The sequence below is a fragment of the Canis aureus genome, chromosome 10 (genome assembly GCF_053574225.1).
Source record: "Canis aureus isolate CA01 chromosome 10, VMU_Caureus_v.1.0, whole genome shotgun sequence".
In the NCBI taxonomy this organism is placed as follows: Eukaryota; Metazoa; Chordata; class Mammalia; order Carnivora; family Canidae; genus Canis; species Canis aureus.
This window is the reverse complement of record NC_135620.1, coordinates 75,948,950-75,967,120: the sequence shown is the minus strand read 5'-3', so window position 1 is coordinate 75,967,120 and position 18,171 is coordinate 75,948,950. Positions and strand designations below refer to the sequence as shown.

General features: G+C 43.6%; 1 protein-coding gene across 4 annotated transcripts in view; it reads right to left on the bottom strand.

Annotated features, from left to right (window-relative positions):
• Positions 1-4,358, bottom strand: part of CNTRL (centriolin) — a 78,785-nt gene extending 74,427 nt beyond the window's left edge. For all 4 annotated transcript variants that reach the window (XR_013388421.1, XM_077913129.1, XM_077913130.1 and 1 more), the window contains exon 1: positions 4,210-4,358. The gene's annotated coding sequence lies outside the window, so the exon portion shown is untranslated. The remainder of the gene's footprint in view (positions 1-4,209) is intronic.
• Between the last annotated feature and the right edge of the window lie 13,813 nt (positions 4,359-18,171).

Sequence of the window (18,171 nt, the reverse complement as noted above, 5' to 3'; positions counted from 1 at the left end):
TCTTTGGGTCCTGCTTTCAGAATTAATTTATACATCTCACCAGAAAATCAGACCCATCATTTCAGCTACACTTTAACTTTCCCAATTTGATCATTAACTTTACAATCTGCCAAATATTATAATAAGCTATTACATCACATTAAAAGGATTAAATACAACAATTCCACAAAATAGGTGCTATTATCTCCCCCTTTAAAGACTACAAGGTTAAGTAATGTGTTCAAAGTCCCATAACTAATTGGTTAATCCAAGGCTTGGATTTCAAAGCCTGTGTCTTCATTACTGTGTCATACTGCTGACTGAGTTTTCTGGAGTACAGATCATGTGTGATTTGCTCTCTAGAGCCTAGCATGGTGCCTCACACAAAATAGACCAGAATAAATGACACTAAGTGACCTTGATCAATAGATACTGTAAGACAATTCCTGAAGGAAAAACAGAAAATTTAATATATAACATCACAGAACTCATGATCTAGCTTCTTAAGATGACTAGTTTGAAGAGAATAAAAACCTGTGGTATCTGTTTTTAAAAAGTGATTACTATTTCAGTTATACATCACAATATGGTGCAACTGCCCTATGCCAATAGTCTAGTTCACTTTAAACTACAAACTTCTATGTGTCTTTACCTTCTCTTTCATTTTTTCATATTAAATTATCAATATAGGTCAGAAAAGCCTGCTCCAAGTCACATAACTGATATTAATGCCAGTGACAACACTGTTGGTCCTAATTTACCAAGTGTGGCAAAAACTTTTATTGCTATTATCACATCACTCTGCCATGGAAAAAAAATCTCTTAGTAATACTGATTCTGTACCGGCTTGTAATGGTGTCTCTTTCTAAATGAGAATAATATACTTGAGGACAGCAAAGAGGTATGTGCTTTAAAAATAAAATTGTAAAAATAAGTAAACAAAGAAGATAAAAGAGAGTTATATGGATTCTTGAATTACATGTAGTTTTCATAAGGACAGAAGATTAAAAAATAAAAAAGGGGAGTGACAGGGACCAACTCTCACTTCTGTATACCTTTCTCTACCCTGTAACAAGATAGAAAATTATATTATTAGAATAATAGATGTTGCCCTATGCTACAGAGATATGCTTCATACTTTTTTGAGTTTCTTGGCAAAAAAAAAAAAAAAAGCACATCTTATATTACATAATTATTCTGTATCCCACATCTTAATCTTCTCTCTAAATCTTATAAATTCTTATAATACTGAACCACCCTGAATTCTCCTCATAACATCCTAATGACTAAGACCTTTCAGGCCTTACTAGACTATTATGAGGTCCTCTGTTACCTCTCTTGATCACAAAAACTCTGCTTTACTCATTTGTAGATTTTAAGAAAATGTATTAGTGGATTTCTGTAATCCAGATCAATTCCTTTCTTTTATGAATTGTAACATGAAAGAGTAAGTGATAGTTCCAAAGTCACAGTGCATTCCCAGATCCCCTTCCCGGGTTGCCAGAGCTCCTGTAAGGCCTGGACACTGAAACAACAGATATGTATTATTATCTCATAAAATAGCTAACTCAGTAACAGTGAACTGGGCTGTGTTTGAGAATGGCTAGCATTAGTTCAGAGACGAGCACCTAGACCATAAATTATCAACTACAATTTTAAGGGAGAGATGGGGATGTTGTGTGAGAGATGAAGATGTAGTTTGCAATCACACAGAGACCCAGCAATAAAAAAGAGAAGACAGCGGACAGGTAGGGCTAGAGTGTGTGAAGGAGTAGGACAAAGAAAAAACAAAATAAGCAGGAAAGTGCAGAGCTGGAGACATATTTTGAAGGCCCAGAAGGGGGTCTGCAGTACAAGAGAAAGTTACTGGAATGATGTGATCATCAGAGTCACATGACCAGGTCAGGAAGCACTGTCCACCGTATCACGCCCTTGCCTTGACACACAGCTTACTAGAGATCATACCTTGCCCTCTAATCAGCTTTTCCTCACACTTCTAATTTTCCATCTCCTTTGATCTTCTTCAAATAAGACAGACCTCCATTATCCCCAAACCCTCTCTTCCCAGTCCACCCCAATATGCAAATAACCATCCCCATTTCTTGACCTCCATATCCTGCTCCATCCTGTAGACTTTTAATCATAGCTCAGTACTTTCCCTACAGTTCTACTTCATCCCATACCTTCTGACCCATTTAACTTTTAACCTTCTCTAGTCCTTTCAAATATGCTGATTCCCACCTCTCTCCAAAGGTAACCCTCCCATCTTGTGCTTGTCAACCTCTGCCTTCTATCCTTCATCCCATTCTCATGGCCAAGTTTCCCCACAAATTCTGCCCCAATTCCCTAACCTTGGTCTCCATTTGTCTGTGGTTCTTTGGAGTATCCTACCTCCACACCTCCGTATCTGTCCTGATTCTCCACAGTACTCATCTCAGCAAATATCCTGACATCCTGATCCATTCCAATACCAACTTCAAATTATTCTCCTCCTCCAACAAAACAGCCAAACCAACCTCTACCATTGCTCTTCATTGCAGTGTGACTGCTTCGCTGCAAGCCTTTTGCTCCTAACGCTCTGACTTCTGTGCCCTTCTTTATCCTATTACTGTCCTGGGTTCTCCTCTCAAATCTCTCTCCGTTACTCTGGTAACCTAAAACCCAGGCTGCCCATCTCCTCCTATTAATTTATTTATTCAGTAAGTCAGTTGTATTGAGTAACTTCTATGCACTAAGAACTATGTCAGGCTTCAAAAACAGAACTGGGGAGGCAGGGTTTCTACACTCAAGACGCACAAAAGTCTTCCATCTCCCTATTATACGCGGTCTTGGCCCCAAGGAGTCTCCTTTATAGCACCTTACAGTGTGAACAACTTTATTCTTGTTTCTAAGCTATAGGAGAGCAGAGATTCAATTGTTTGATGTACGAGTATTTGAGTGAATGAAAAAACGACTGTGCTAAGCACTCTAAAGACATTATGAGCAAGTTGAAATTCCCACCGAGGACGTGTAAGGGCAGAACTGCCACCTTATTTCTCACGTGGCAGTCTTTGAGAAGAGCCTGGATTCCGGAAATAAGCAGCCTGAGTTCAAAACCTGCTTCTCCGCTTCCTGTGGGACATTAGGGAAACGGACCTCGGTGATCCTCAGTTGCATCGCTTTTAGACTGAAGATGGTTACCTCATGCAGCTGTTCGCAATTCTGAGTTAGTAAAGGACTTGGAGCGGAATTCGGCACCGGGTGTGCCCTCTAAGGTCAGCAGCACGTATTTTTACAAGAGTAAAATGGTACATTTTAAAACAGTAAAATTGCTCAGAAAGATTACTGAGGGCGTCCCCAGTCACAGAGCGGGTCAAGTCACGTTTACACGGGGGCGGAGTCGAGGCCTGAACCCACCTTCTGACATGAAAACCACCCGTCACACCACAATCCTTGCTCTTCCGTTTAGCACTTGTCCCCAGTGTCCTGCCCTCGCCCCGCCCCAAGCTGCATCCAGGCCGCAGCGAGGCACCCGAGGGACCTGAGGCACCTGAGGCACCTGAGGTGCGCACGCCGCCGCCCACCCCGACCCCGTGTCCCGCACACGACCCCTCCCCCCTTCTCTCTCTCCGGTCTTCCCCCTTCCCCCTTCCCCTCTCTCCCCTTCCCCCTTTTTTCCATGCCCCCTCCCTCGTCCTCCCCCTCCCTCCTCCTTCCCCCTTTCTCGCTCCCCTCCCCTTCCCCCTCTCTCCCCCTCCCCCCTCTGTCCATCCCCCTCCCTCGTCCTCCCCCTCCCCCTCCCTCCTCCTTCCCGCCTCTCTCGCTCCCCCTCCCCCTCTCTCCATGCCCCCTCCCTCCTCCTTCCCCCTCTCTCGCTCCCCACTCCCCTTCCCCCTCTCTCCCCCTCCTCCCACCCTCTGCATCCCCATCCCCCCTCCCTCGTCCTCCCCCTCCCTCTCCCTCCTCCTTCCCCCTCTCTCGCTCCCCCCTCCCCTTCCCCCTCTCAACCCCTCCTCCCACCCTCTGCATCCCCATCCCTCCTCCCTCGTCCTCCCCCTCCTCCCCCGTCCCCTCCCCGCCCGCCCGTTCCGGGCCCTCCCCTCCTCCTCGTCCAATCCCAATTCCCAGGAACACGCCCCCGCGCCACCCCGTCCCCGCCGGCCCACCCCGCGCCCTCCCGCCGCCGCCGCCGCAGGGCCCCACGACCCCGCCCGGTGCCCGAGAGCAGCCGCGCCCGGGCCCAGCACCCACCGCCGAGGAGCCGAGCGGAGCAGGCCGCGGGACGAGCGGTCGGAGACGCGCAGCCCGTCCCCTCAGGCGTCCGGCGACGCGCCCGCCATCTTGTTGTGTGGCGCCGGTTGCCCGGGGCCGCGCGCCGTGTGGGCGGGGCCAGCCGAGGCCACGCCCCCGCGCCGTTGAGGGGGCGGGGCACGCCTCCCGCCGCTCCTGCCGCCCAGGCCGGGGCGCGGTTCCCGCCGGGTCCCCCCGCCCGCCCTCCGGGTAGGGTCCCACTGCAGCCCCGCTGCGGCTGCGCGGCGCCGAGGCCGGGACCCGGGGCGCGGGGGCGCCGGCGCGGGCCCGACCGGCCGGACCCGGGGCTCGCACGCGGGCGCCAGCTCCTGGGCGGCGGGGGCCGCTGCCAGGCTCGCTGTCGGAGCCCCCCGGCCGGACGCGGAGGCCCCGCGGCTGGGACTCCGCTGCCGCCCGACGTGGAGCGGGTCTGGGAGCCCCCGCGGCCGAGGGCACTCGCGGAGCGTCCGAGCGGGCTGCAGCGGGCTTGCCGGGACCTGCTGCGTTTCAGCGCGCCCACCGCGAACAGCGTCCGCGTGCTGGGACTCAAAGATAAAAACAGCGTCGGCCGGCCCGGGGCTCCGGGGTTGAGCCGCCCACTCTCGATGGCCTCGGGGTGCGGGATCCATCCGGCCCCAGGTCGGGCCCGCGCTCCAGGTCAGGGTCTCGGGGTGCGGGATCCATCCAGCCCCAGGTCACGGCCTCGGGGTGCGGGATCCATCCAGCCCCCAGGTCACGGCCTCGGGGTGCGGGATCCATCCAGCCCCCAGGTCACGGCCACGGGGTGCGGGATCCATCCAGCCCCAGGTCGGGCCCGCGCTACATGTCAGGATCTCGGGGTGCGGGATCCATCCAGCCCCAGGTCACAGCCTCGGGGTGCGGGATCCATCCAGCCCCAGGTCGGGCCCGCGCTCCATGTCAGGATCTCGGGGTGCGGGATCCATCCAGCCCCAGGTCACGGCCACGGGGTGCGGGATCCATCCGGCCCCAGGTCACAGCCTCGGGGTGCAGGATCCATCCAGCCCCAGGTCACGGCCTCGAGGTGTGGGATCCATCCAGCCCCCAGGTCACGGCCACGGGGTGCGGGATCCATCCGGCCCCAGGTCACAGCCTCGGGGTGCAGGATCCATCCAGCCCCAGGTCACGGCCTCGAGGTGTGGGATCCATCCAGCCCCCAGGTCACGGCCACGGGGTGCGGGATCCATCCAGCCCCAGGTCGGGCCCGCGCTCCATGTCAGGATCTCGGGGTGCGGGATCCATCCAGCCCCAGGTCACAGCCTCGGGGTGCGGGATCCATCCAGACCCAGGTCATGGCCTCGAGGTGTGGGATCCATCCAGCCCCAGGTCAGGGCCACAGGGTGTGGGATCCATCCAGCCCCAGGTCAGGGCCACGGGGTGTGGGATCCATCCAGCCCCAGGTCAGGGTCTCGGGGTGCGGGATCCATCCAGCCCCAGGTCACGGTCTCAGGGTGCGGGATCCATCCAGCCCCAGGTCGGCCCCGCACTCCAAGTCACAGTGTCACAGTCTCGGGGTGTGGGATCCAGCCCCAGGTGAGGCTCCACGCTCACGGGGGAGTCTGCTTGGGATCTCTCTCCCTCGTCATCTGTCTCCCCAATTTCTTTCTCTCTACATATATAAAATTGTTAAAAAAAAAAAAAGCAGAAAACAAAACACTGTGGTCAAGGACACCTTCTTGCACCCCAGCCTCGCATTCCCCAGCTTGTACCTTGCACCGTGTCACCAGGAGGCTGCACACTCTCCAGAAATCTCCAATGCTGTCAGTACCTCTCTTTTACCATAATCTTCGAATCTTAACGACTCAGACTCATTTGCTTGAAAGACCCCCACCAGCACAGTGCTTCATTATGACCCTCAGTGCCTCCTTCTTGGGTTGCTCACAGTCTGTTTCTTCTTTCATGAGACGGTTCATGGTCCATCTTTGGAACACTGAGAAATTCCTCAGATCTGTGCCTCGGTTTCCTCATCCATGAAATGGGATAATCATACCTACTTCTTACGGCTTTCCTGATAATTATAAAAGCTAATGCCTGTGAAAGAAAAGTGCCTGTCCCATAGTAAGTTCTCACCATGTTTTTAGATATTTTATTATTTGACAAAGCATTTTCCAGAAGAAGTGGTATTTCATCCTAAATTCTCATCCTAAAAGAGGAGGATAATTTAGTCCAGGTGCTGGAGAGTGGGGGAAGAGTTCACTTGGCAAGGGAAAAAAACTGTGCAAATTCAAGGGGAAGGAGAAGAAAGACCTTGACAATCAACTGGATGTTAAGTACATCATTGTAGTTGGTGCAAAAATCTGGAATGGAGAAGCTAGAAAGAACGTGAAAGAAGGGCCGAATTCTAAGCCACATTGGGCACTTGGAGCTTTTCCTCAGGTCAGAAGTGGAGTCACCTCAAAAGGAAGTTTGGGTGACCTCCAACAGGGGGCAGTATTCACATTTACATGAATAGTGCCGCCACCTGCCTCCCGCTGTTTATGCAACAGAGAACTGGAGTTGTAGAAAAGCTGAAATTCTTGAAAAGCTCCAGATTTTATTTTAATTTATTTATGATAGTCACACAGAGAGAGAGAGACATAGGCAGAGGGAGAAGCAGGCTCCATGCACCAGGAGCCCAACATGGGATTCGATCCCGGGTCTCCAGGATCACACCCTAGGCCAAAAGCAGGCGCTAAACCGCTGCACCACCCAGGGATCCCTGAAAAGCTCCAGATTTTAAATTTAAAAGGAGGTTGTATCCATTTTTCCTCTAAGTTAGATGATATTTGTTAGTTTGCAGTGTGCACATTGCTGAATTACAGTTATATCATTTTTTGTTTGTTTTGACATTCATTTCTCTTTCTCTTTTCCACCAGAAAATTGGATTTGTTGGGTAACTTCACTGCCATGCTTTGCAGTCTGTAATGAGAGTTGGGTGGGTTCCATCATCTAATCGTGGTGTGCTGCTGTAGTTCATTATCAGTGTTATTATTTATTTATTTTCTATAAGATCCCATCCTTTCACTCATGAGAGACCCAGAAAGAGAGGTAGAGGCACAGGCAGAGGGAGAAGCAGGCTCCCTGCGGGGAGGAGTCCAACACGGGACCGGATCCCACGACCCCGGGGTCATGACCCAAGCCAAAGGCAGATGCTCAACCACGGAGCCCCTTAGGTGCCCCATTATCAATGTTATTAATACCCATCAAAAATATACACAACATCCAGAGGATGGTGTGAAACACTTTTCCTGTGGGTAGTCTCTCAGTCCATATCCAGTTAACCTTAAGAGGTTATAGTCCCTCATTTCCAAATTTTCCTCCTTCCTCCAGATCCAGTACCCTCTAGGACAGTCTAGCTTGAGGGTGTTGGATAGGCCTCAGGCCTTAGAGATGTCAGAGGGGAAACCTTCCTCTGGGTAATTTGAATATTAACTGCCTCTCTTAGCATACTAAAAGAACCTCCTTCCCCAGAGCAAGGGTGAAAACTGGAGAGGAGTGAGGGTACCTCATTCATTCTACACTGATTTGTATTTAACTCTTAATATGAAGAAATTGTTTCTCTTCTGTTGCATTTACAATACAAATATTAGCCATGTAGAGTGGCTTAGCTGTCCTTCGTTTCTTTCACAATGAAAGCAAAGTTATTGTTTGTTTGCACTTGCCTCGTGTTTTGAAACCTCATTTAATGATTTTGCAAATTTCATTTCAGAGAAGAATCAGATGAGCTGGTCAGGCAGCAATGACAACTTCGCTCACTGCCATTCCTTTCTGTGACTTTAAATGTTAAATTACGGATCTATTTTAGAATAAATGCATGTTAATAAATAAATGATTGTTTTTTAATGTCACAGAAAGGTATACTTTGCAATATAAAATCATGTACTATGTCTAGATGAAATTTTGCATTAGACGCTTATGAATATTGATGTTAAAAATAACCTAACCCTAAACAATAATACAGGATGGCCCGTCTGCAAAATATTAAATTCCTTGGGCGCGGTTTGCAAAGCCATTGATGATCTCTTCTCAATGTACTGGGTTCATTTATTGTTTTTACTGTTGTTCATCTCTCCTGCTGTCCTCTATTCGTGTTGTCTATATATATTAAGACCCTATTATGTGCCAGATTTGTGGGAATGCAGTGGTGAATGAGATAGACGCAGTTTTTATCCTGAAAGAGATTGCAAATACAGAAAAATAAGACCCTCCGATGATGGCGTAGAATTACAGGCGTGGTCGTGTTCCATGTGAATCCATGCATGGGTTGGGTCCAGAATGAGAAGGACCTACAACATCCAGTGATTTATAACAACCCTATCCAGGAGAACCTTGAGCTGTTTCTAGTGCCAGTGTTTGTAATGACACTGAGACTGCCCTGTGAGTTCAGATCTGAAGACCACGACAGACCTTTTGTGCTCAGGCAATACCTGAACCCCTCTGTCTCTGAACCATACTACCTGAATCTAGACTGCTATCTATCCATCTTCAGGGCTAGAGTGGCTCTGTCATGTGACCAGAGAATATTTAAGGCCAGAACAGCCTCCAAATGCTACTGGCTTTGTATCTAGCTTTGAAATGTTTTAAGCTCTAAATTCCTGTAACTTCCTAATTTTAAAGGTTTTATAAGTTAGCATTTTGAATCTCTGCAAAAGGGAAACCCTCTCCTTCAGAAGCATTCCAGCTAATAAATGCAAGTGAAATGCCCAAGTTAGGAAATCGCCATTTTGCAACCCTCCACATATTTGATTCAGACACAGGTCATTAGTAAATGTTAAAACCGTCCTATGAGGGAGGCCTGGGTGGCTCAGTGGGTTGAGCATCTGCCTTTGGCTAAGGTCATGATCCCAAGTTCTGGGATGGAGCCCATGTTGGGTTCCCTGCCCCTCAGGGAGCATGCTTCTCTCTCTCTCCCTCTGCCTGCCGTTCCCCCTGCTTGTGCTGGCTCTCAATTTCTCTATGTCAAATAAATAAAATTTTTTAAAAAACAATACATGAAACATAGTTGGGGAATAAAATATTCCCTTGGTCTCAAAATATCACCCTACAGATAACATCAAAATGGAATAAATTCAGAATTATCTTCCCATCTCCATGTAGCTTGACTCAGGAGCTTGAACTCCTCTTAACTCCCTCTTGTAATGATTTCTGGGGACCTCCTTAGTAATTATGCCTTGGGTGGCCTTCACCTAGGATAATACTTAGGTTCCATCTGGCACTCTAAAGAGATAAAAGAGAAGAGACCAAACTGAATCTTAAGAGATGGTCCCGTAGAAGAGAATCTGCCTCTAATACAGTGGTTCTTAGCCTTGGCTGCATATTTAATTATCTGAGGAGCTTAAACATACTCATGCCTGCCCACACCACACAGAGACCTTAATTTAATCAGTCCAAGAAACAGCCTAGGACTCAGGATTTTTAAAAGCTCCCCAGATGATTCTAATGTGCAGCAAGACGCAGAATCACTTCCCTAGTTGGTGGTAGAAGCTAAAGAAAGAAGCATCATTTGACAAAATCAGCATGTGATTTCTTCAATTTGTTCAGTTCCTTTGTTCAATAAATATTGCAAAAATGACTCATCCCTGCCCGCCAGACATGACTACATTTCATTAAGGGAGTCCAGGCAAGTAGAATATAAAAAGAAATTGGTGCAATTGTATAGGAAGTGTTGAAACTCAGTAAGAATAGGGTCTTCAAGCCACACCCAGAAAGAGGCATTTGTCCTCTTCAAAGTAGATCAAGGAAGATATCTTAGAAAATAGGGTTTGTGAGCTGAGACCTGAGGACAACCAGTGGGAGTAAGTCCCACGAGGAACTTGGGAAGAGCATCTAAGGCAAAGGGAATAGGTAGCCTTTCAAAGACCAAAGATACTTGAGAGAGCAATGGCAGGAAGCTAGAAGTTCATGGGCAGGGTTGGAGCACAGTTGGAACAATAAAACCGTAAATTAGGGGTCACAGCCAAAGCAGCTAGATGAGCCATAGTAGGTGTTAAGTCTGTAGGTCAGTTAGGGGCATATTGCAATCTTAACAACGTTAAGCCTTCCGACTCAAACATGGGATGGCTTTTTTTTTAATTTGGGTTTCCTTTAATTTCTTTCCACGTGTTTTATAGTTTTCAAAATATAACTTTTATACTTCTTTGAGTTTTTCCCAGAGTATCTTATTTTCTTTGATGCTATTGTAAATGGAAGTGATTTCTTAATTTTATTTCAATTTAATCATTGCTACTATATAGAAATACAATTGACTTTTATATAGAGATCCAATATCCTCAACCTGGTTAACCTATTTCTTAATTTTAATGGTTATGGGTTTTTTTTTAGTGGATTCCTTAGGATTTTCTACGTACAAGATCATGTCATTTGCAAATAGAGATAGCTTTACTTCTTCATTTCCGATATTGATGCCTTTCATCTATTTTTCTCACCAAACTGTCCTGGTTAGAACTTCCAGTATAATGTTGAATGGAAGTGGGGCAAGTAGGCATCCTTGTTTTTTCCTGATCTTAGGAGGAAAGCATTTAAGTATGATGTTAACTATGGACCTTTCTTAGATGCTATTATCAGGTTGAAGAAGTTCTCTTCTATTTCTAGCTTGTCAAGTGTTCATTGTTTTGTTTGAAATCATGAAAGTACTGAATTTTGTAAAATGCTTTTCCCGCATCTATTGAGTGACCATGTGGGTTTTGTTCTTCATTCTGTTGTTACGGTCTTTTACATTAATTAATTTTGGGATCTTAAACCAGCCTTACATTTCTGGCTTAAATCCCACTTACTCATGGTGTATGATTTTTTTATATGCTGCTGGATTTGGTTTGCCAATATATTGTTGAGGATTTTTGCATCTATATTCATAAGTGATACTGTCTCTAATTTTCTTATGATGTCCTTGATTTGGGTATCAGAGTAATACTGGTCTGATAGAATAAATTGGGAAGTGTTCCCTCCTCTTCTATTTTTTTGTAAGAGTCTGAGAAGAATTGGCATTAATTCTAGAAATTCACCAGTGAAGCCATTGGACTTGGGCTTTTCTTTGTAGATAGTTTCTAAATTGCTATTTGAATTTCTTTATTTATTATAGGTCTTTTCTGAGAGTCTACCTCTTCTTCAGTCCATTTTAGTAGTTTATGTATTTCTAGAAACTTCTTCATTTCATCCATTTTTTAAATTTCATCTGTTGGCATACAGTTGTTCATTGCGTTCCCTTATAATTCTTTCCATTTCTGGAATATTGGGAATAATGTTTCCTCTGTCATTCATTATTTTAGTAGTTTGAATCCTTCTTTCTTGGAGAGCTTAGCTAAAGATTTGCTAATTTGGTTGATCTTTTTAAAGAACCAACTTTTGGTTAGGTTGATTTTTCTCTATTGGTTTTCTATTCTCTAACTCCCTCTCTAATCCTTATCATTTCCTTTCTTTTACTTGCTCTGCATTTAGTTCCCTCCTTTCCCACTGTCTTAAGATGGAGGTTAGGTTGTTGATTTGAGATCTTTCTTCTTTTTTAATGTAGGTGTTTATAGCTACAGAATTTCCTCTAAGCACTGCTTTCATTGCATCTCATATATTTTTGTATGTTGTATCTTCATTTTCATTCATCTCAAAGTATTTTCCAATTTCCTTTTTGATTTTTTTCTTTGACCCATTGGTTATGTAGAAATGTATTATCTAATTTCCACACATTTGTCAATTCCTAAATTTTTAAAATCATTAATGTCTATTTTCACTCCATTGTGATCAGAGAATATATTCTGTATAATTTGAATTCTTTTAAATTTATTGGGGCTTGTTTTACAGCTTCCCATATCCTGGAGAACGTTTCATGTATGCATATGTACTGGTCTGATATAGTATAGTCACTCCAGTTGTCTTATGGTTGCTGTTATATGATACATCTTTCTCGTCCTTTTACTTTTAACCTGTTTGTATCTTTGAATTAAAAGTGTGTCCTGTAGACAGTATAGAGTTGGGTCTTGCTTTTTTATTCCCCCCCCCGACCTAACCGCTTTTACCTTTTGATTGTGTAATTTAATCAATTAATATTTAATGTTTTTATTGATATACCTGGATTTATATCTGCCATTTTACTTTTTGTTTTTTCTTTTTTTTAAAAAAAGATTTTATTTATTTATTCATGAGAGACACAGAGAGAGGCAGAGACACGGGCAGAGGGAGAGGCAAGTTCCTCACAGGGAGCCCGATGCGGGACTCAATCCCAGGACCTAGGGATCATGACCTGAGCTGAAGGCAGACACTCAACCACGGAGCCACCCAGGCGTCCCTACTTTTTGTTTTCTGTATGTCTCATGTATTTTTTGTTTCTATATTCCTCCTTTACAGCTTCCTTTTTTTAAAACATTAAAGAATATTTTGTAGTGTTAGAGTGAAATAAATCATTAGAGGAATTAAAACTATTTTTAGAAGTTATTTTCCTAATGATTGCTCTATGGTTTACCATATACATCTTAATTTATTTGATGTACTAACCTAATTATAGTGAGGCATAAAAATGTTATTCTCATATTATAGCTTTCCTCTTTCCCCTTTTCATTGCTATTATTATTATTATTATACTTATTACCTGAATATGTGTTACAATATATGTTTCATCAGAACATAACTGCCACACACCAGTGCTTTAATATAATTATTACCTTATGTAATTTAAGATTATCAAAGAAGCTGAGAACAAAACGCGAGCAGGTATATATTTGTAGAGTATGCTATATTTACTTTCCATTTAAATTTGATGTACCAAAAGTCCCATCACTCTCAAAATGCTATTTAATTTTCTTTTACAGAGTATTTATTTATTACTTTATTTGTCATATACATAAAAAAGATTGTAAAATATATAAGTATAACTTAAAGAATAATAACATATTGAATACTTACATATCAAACACCCAGGTTAAGAAATAAAAGCCCTCTGTGTGCCCTCTACCCATTCCTTATGTGATATTCCACCCTCTTCTCCAAAAACGGATGGCTTTTATATTATATTCTTGTGTATTAGTAATTCCCTTGTTTTTAATTTATAGTTTTACCATGTATATGTTTATCCTTAATTGATATAATATTAACTCTTGAATAACTGAATAGAAAGCCAAATTTAGTTACTAATGAAAGGCCAAAATTGCCATTATTATTAGATAAAGGATCCCTAGAGTAGATAGACAAATAGTTTCTGGGTTGCAATCTGGTTTAATCTCCTGAGAATTTACAAGAGCTACTTTGGGGAATATCAGTGTACATAGTAAATGTAGTAAGCTATGATAAGCACGGAAATCAATGCAGTTGAGCAGCTGGTGGGGGTTGGGTGGACCAGGAATGGAGAGCAGGTATTTCATCAGAACGTAATTGCAATAGCTACTCTGCAGAACAGTTTGGAGTTTCCTCAAAAAGTTAAAAATAGAGCTACCCTAAGATCCAGAAATTGCAGTACTAGGTATTTATTTACCCAAAGGATACAAAAATACAGATTTAAAGGGGTACATACACCCCAATGTTTATAGCAGCAGCATCAACAATAGCCAAACAGTGGAAAGAGCCCAGATGCCCATTGACTGATGAATGGTTAAAGATGTGGTGTGTGTATAGAATGGATTATGACTCAGCCATCAGAAAGGATGAAATCTTGCCATTTGCAATGACATGAATGAAGTGAGAGTGTATTATGCTAAGTTCAGTAAGCCAGAGAAAGACAAATACCACATGATCTCTCCCATATGTGGAATTTAAGAGAGAGAAAACAAATGAACATAGCAGAAGGGAAGGAAAAATAAGATAAAAACAGAGAGAGGGGCAAAACAGAGACTCTTGACAATACGGAACAAACTGGTTGCTGGGCAGGGGGATGGAGTAATTGAGTGATGGGCACTAAGTAGGGCACTTGATGTAATGAGCACCAGGTGTTACATGCAATTAATGAATCACTAAACTCTACCCTCGAAACTACTAATACACTGAATGCTAACTAAATTGAATTTAAGTAAAAAATTTGAAAAGAAAAAAGAACATAATTGCAGCAAGTCAAATACAAATAAGAATCTGACTCAGGCTCACCTGGGCATTCAGACCTCAAGTGAAGAAGATGATGTAAGAGCATCATGATCTGGATGATGAAAGTCCTCAACTTATCTGTCCCTTCAATCTCAAGTGCTACAAGTATTTGTGTTTCCTGTACATTTTGTACATAGCTGGCATTCTGGACTTGCCCTTCACTATCCTGTTGAGAAATCTTTTGCCTGTCTCCTGCATTATCTTGGTTTATTCTTTTATTTTGATACAGCACATTATCTGGTAGCTCACTGAAATCAGATATATAAGAGGCTTTTTTTTTTTAAGTCTTGCATTTCTGAAAATATCTTTATTCTACCCTCACACTTGCTGGATGACTTGGTTGAATGTAGAGTTCTACATTAGAAATGATTTTCCTTTAGAAATTGGAAAATAATACTCCAGTGTCTTCTTGTTTCCCATGTTGCTGCTGAGATCCCAGACAATTCTCCATTCTAACTCGTAACCCTAACTCCTAATCCTTATATGTCATCTCTCTCTCTCTCTCTCTCTCTCTCTCTCCCCCCTCCCTCTCCCTCTCTCTCTGTCCGTCTGTCTCTCTCTCTCTTGCTGGAAGCCACTAGGACCTATTTTTTGTGTTTAGTGTTTCCAAAGTTTCAAATGATGTACCTTGGTATCAATATACTTTCATCTTTTTATTTGGCCTTTGGATGGTTCTTCCAATCTGACAGCTCCCATCCTTCTGTTCTGGACATTTTTCTTAATTATTTCACCGATGATAAGCTCCTCCCTATCTTTTCTGTTCTCTTTCCGGAGCTCTCATTATCCAGCGGCTGGACCTCCTGGCCTAGTCTTCTAATCATCTTTTCCTTTTTTCTCCTATTTACCTTTTTGAAGATTTACTCAACTTGATCTTCCAAAGTTTTTTATGTGTTTTTAATATCCAAGAGACCATTTTGTTCTCTGGATGTTCCTTTTTTATGGTATCCTATTCTTCCTTCATAGATGCAACATTTTCTTTTATTTTTATGAGTATATTAAGGAGGGATTTTTGGGGGGTGGAGGAGGTGAATATTCTTCTTCACTTTGCCTAATCTGTATATACTCCAAGGTTTGTTTTTTTTTCCCCCTGGAATGTTCTGATTCTTATCATTTATGTTAGAAATGTTCCTCAATATCTAATAATTCTTTGATATTTGCTCTGTTGTGGAGCAAGATCTTTAGAAGTTGTTGTGGATGTATTAAGTTTAAGATGCCAATCAGATATCCAAGTGGAGATATGAGTAAGGCAGTCAAATATACAACTCTAGGGCTTAGAAGAGCAGTCCAGAGAATGAAATTTAGGTGTGCTGATGTATACAGACAGTATTCAAATTCATATGATTAGGGACGCCTGGGTGGCTCAGCGGTTTAGCGCCTGCCTTTGGCCCGGGGTGTGATCCTGGGGTCCTGGGATCGAGTCCCGCATTGGGCTCCCGCAGGGAGCCTGCTTCTCCCTCTGCTTGTGTCTCTGCCTCTTTCTATCTCTCATGAATAAATGAATAAAATCTTAAAAAACAAAAACAAACAAACAAGCAAAAAAACAAATTCATATGATTAGATGAGATGGCTTAGTGAATGAATGTACATTTAAAAATAGGAAAAAAAAAAAGCCTGAACCCTGGGAAATCCAACATTCAGCTGTCGATCAGACATATAAATTTGGAAGTCATCAGTAGAGAGATGGTCTTTGAAATCATGGCTTTCTTGAAGGAAGCTAAGGGAATTACAGTTTGCCATGGTAACGTAAAGTAGCCAAATAGCTCAAGTGAAGAGCCTGCTGAATTCCGTATCTTTGATAGGGACACAAGTAGGCGCTTTCCTCATGCTCCCTTCACATGCTAAAGCATACAGCAGTGCAGTGAGTCTCAACCAGGGACCATTTTGCCCTGCTCCCCCTAGGTACATTTGGTAGCATTGGGGACATTTTGTTGTCGTGGCTGGAAACGTTCCACTGGCATCTGATGAGTGGAGGCCAGCCATGCTCCTGAACAGCCTACAAGGAACAGGGCAACTGCCCATTACAGTTATTCTGCCCAAAATGTCAATAGTGCTATGGCTGAGAAACCTTGAGATACCTCCACTTGTATAATTTTTCTTCCCATTTGTCACAAGGTTGAGGGAGAAAACTCTAAGAAGTTTCGATATTAGGGAATATCAAATGCTTGTGGCCTGTTTAAGAAGAGCTAATACAGTGCAGAATTTGAGCAGACACGTTTTTGGCTCCAATATCTGTCACCGTGTTTGTTTCCTCTTGGTGATAATGTGAGTCCATGCATGCGACTGAGTACAAAACAAGTAAAACAAATTGCTCTTTTGTGGCCCAAATTTTGAAGCCTATGTGAGAAGAAGACATATGTTAAATATGCCCTTGAAATAAAGTGGTTTTTTTTCTTTTGGATGGCTTCCTTTACTGAGACAGTTGGCCAAAAATTAAAACAGAGTCATCTGTTTTAAAATCATTCTCATCTGGGAAGAGAGTGTTTCTGACACTGTTGGTCTGAAAATGTTCTGGACTGGATCTATGTGGCTGCAATTGGTTTTTTGTTGGTTTTTTAAAAGAGTTTATTCATTTATTCATCAGAGACACAGAGAGAGGCAGAGACACGAAGCAGGCTCCCTGCGGGGAGCCCGATGTGGGACTCGGTCCCAGGACCCGGGATCAGGACCTGAGCCAAAGGCAGGCGCTCAACTACTGGGCCACCAGGCGTCCCATGGCTGCAATCTTAAGGTCCTTTTACATTAAATCATCTTTTCGGTACACTGTTGCTTACTAATTTTCCTATCATTGCCCCTGCTTGACGTGGTTCAGAATTCGGTCAGTGGTTGAAATATTAACTTCTGGTTCCTGTTCAGAAGAATGTGTTGCAACAGCACATATGTCAACAACGTTACTTACATGAGAATGTCCATTAACTACTCACACAAGTCCATTAGTCCCAACAAAATTATATATAACGTTGAGCCTTGCAGCTGTAAAGCTCCTGTTTAATACACTATCAAAATCTAAAACTTGTAAGGTAGATCAATTTTTAAAGTTGCTACTGTGAATGAATGTTTGACATGTCAGGGTCTCATCAATTTCTGCTTATATTTTACCTTAGAGAACAATTTCACTAATACTTTACATAAAATGTACTACCTATCTATTCTTTTCAAGGAACAAAGAATATTAGTAGGTCATAAGGAGATGGCCAACATCCCCAGGGTCAGAGCAGCAAGGTCAAAATGTCCTTGTTTGTTTGCCAGTGCATACAAAATGAAGTCCAGACTCATTAACATGGCATTCAGGGCCGTACACAACATTATCCCTTAACCTGCCTTTCAACATTCTCTTCCTTGGCCCACTTGATCATTAAGTCATTCATTTGGCAGCAACTTGTTGAGTGTCTAAGTGTCCATTAGACACTGAAATAAGTTGTGGGGTATATCCCCACTGTGTATGTTAGACTCAGCGCCTGTCCTCACGGAACTTCTAGCCTAGACAGAGAAACAGTCAAGTGAGAGGCAATTACAAAACCCAATAGCCTACCCCCAGCCATCCCAGCTGTACCAAGAGACTTGCAATTTAGGATCTGACCATCGTGCTATTGAATGCAGACTTCAGGAAACCTAAGACAGCAATGGCTTCATAGCTCCCTTGCCCATGTCCTGATCATTGACATTGGTTGGTCATTTCTAGTCCTAGAGTTCCTGGGAACATCTTAGCATTTGGGAAGCTGCCTTGGGATTTCAGACCTGCTCTAAAGTGGATCAACGCAGGCCTCACTTGAAGCAAGAGAGCTAGGCTGTTGTGCCCCCCCTGTAATCAGTCAGTTACTGACTGTGGACCAATCCCAGAGAGAGGACATAACATCCCAGGCACTCTGGGCA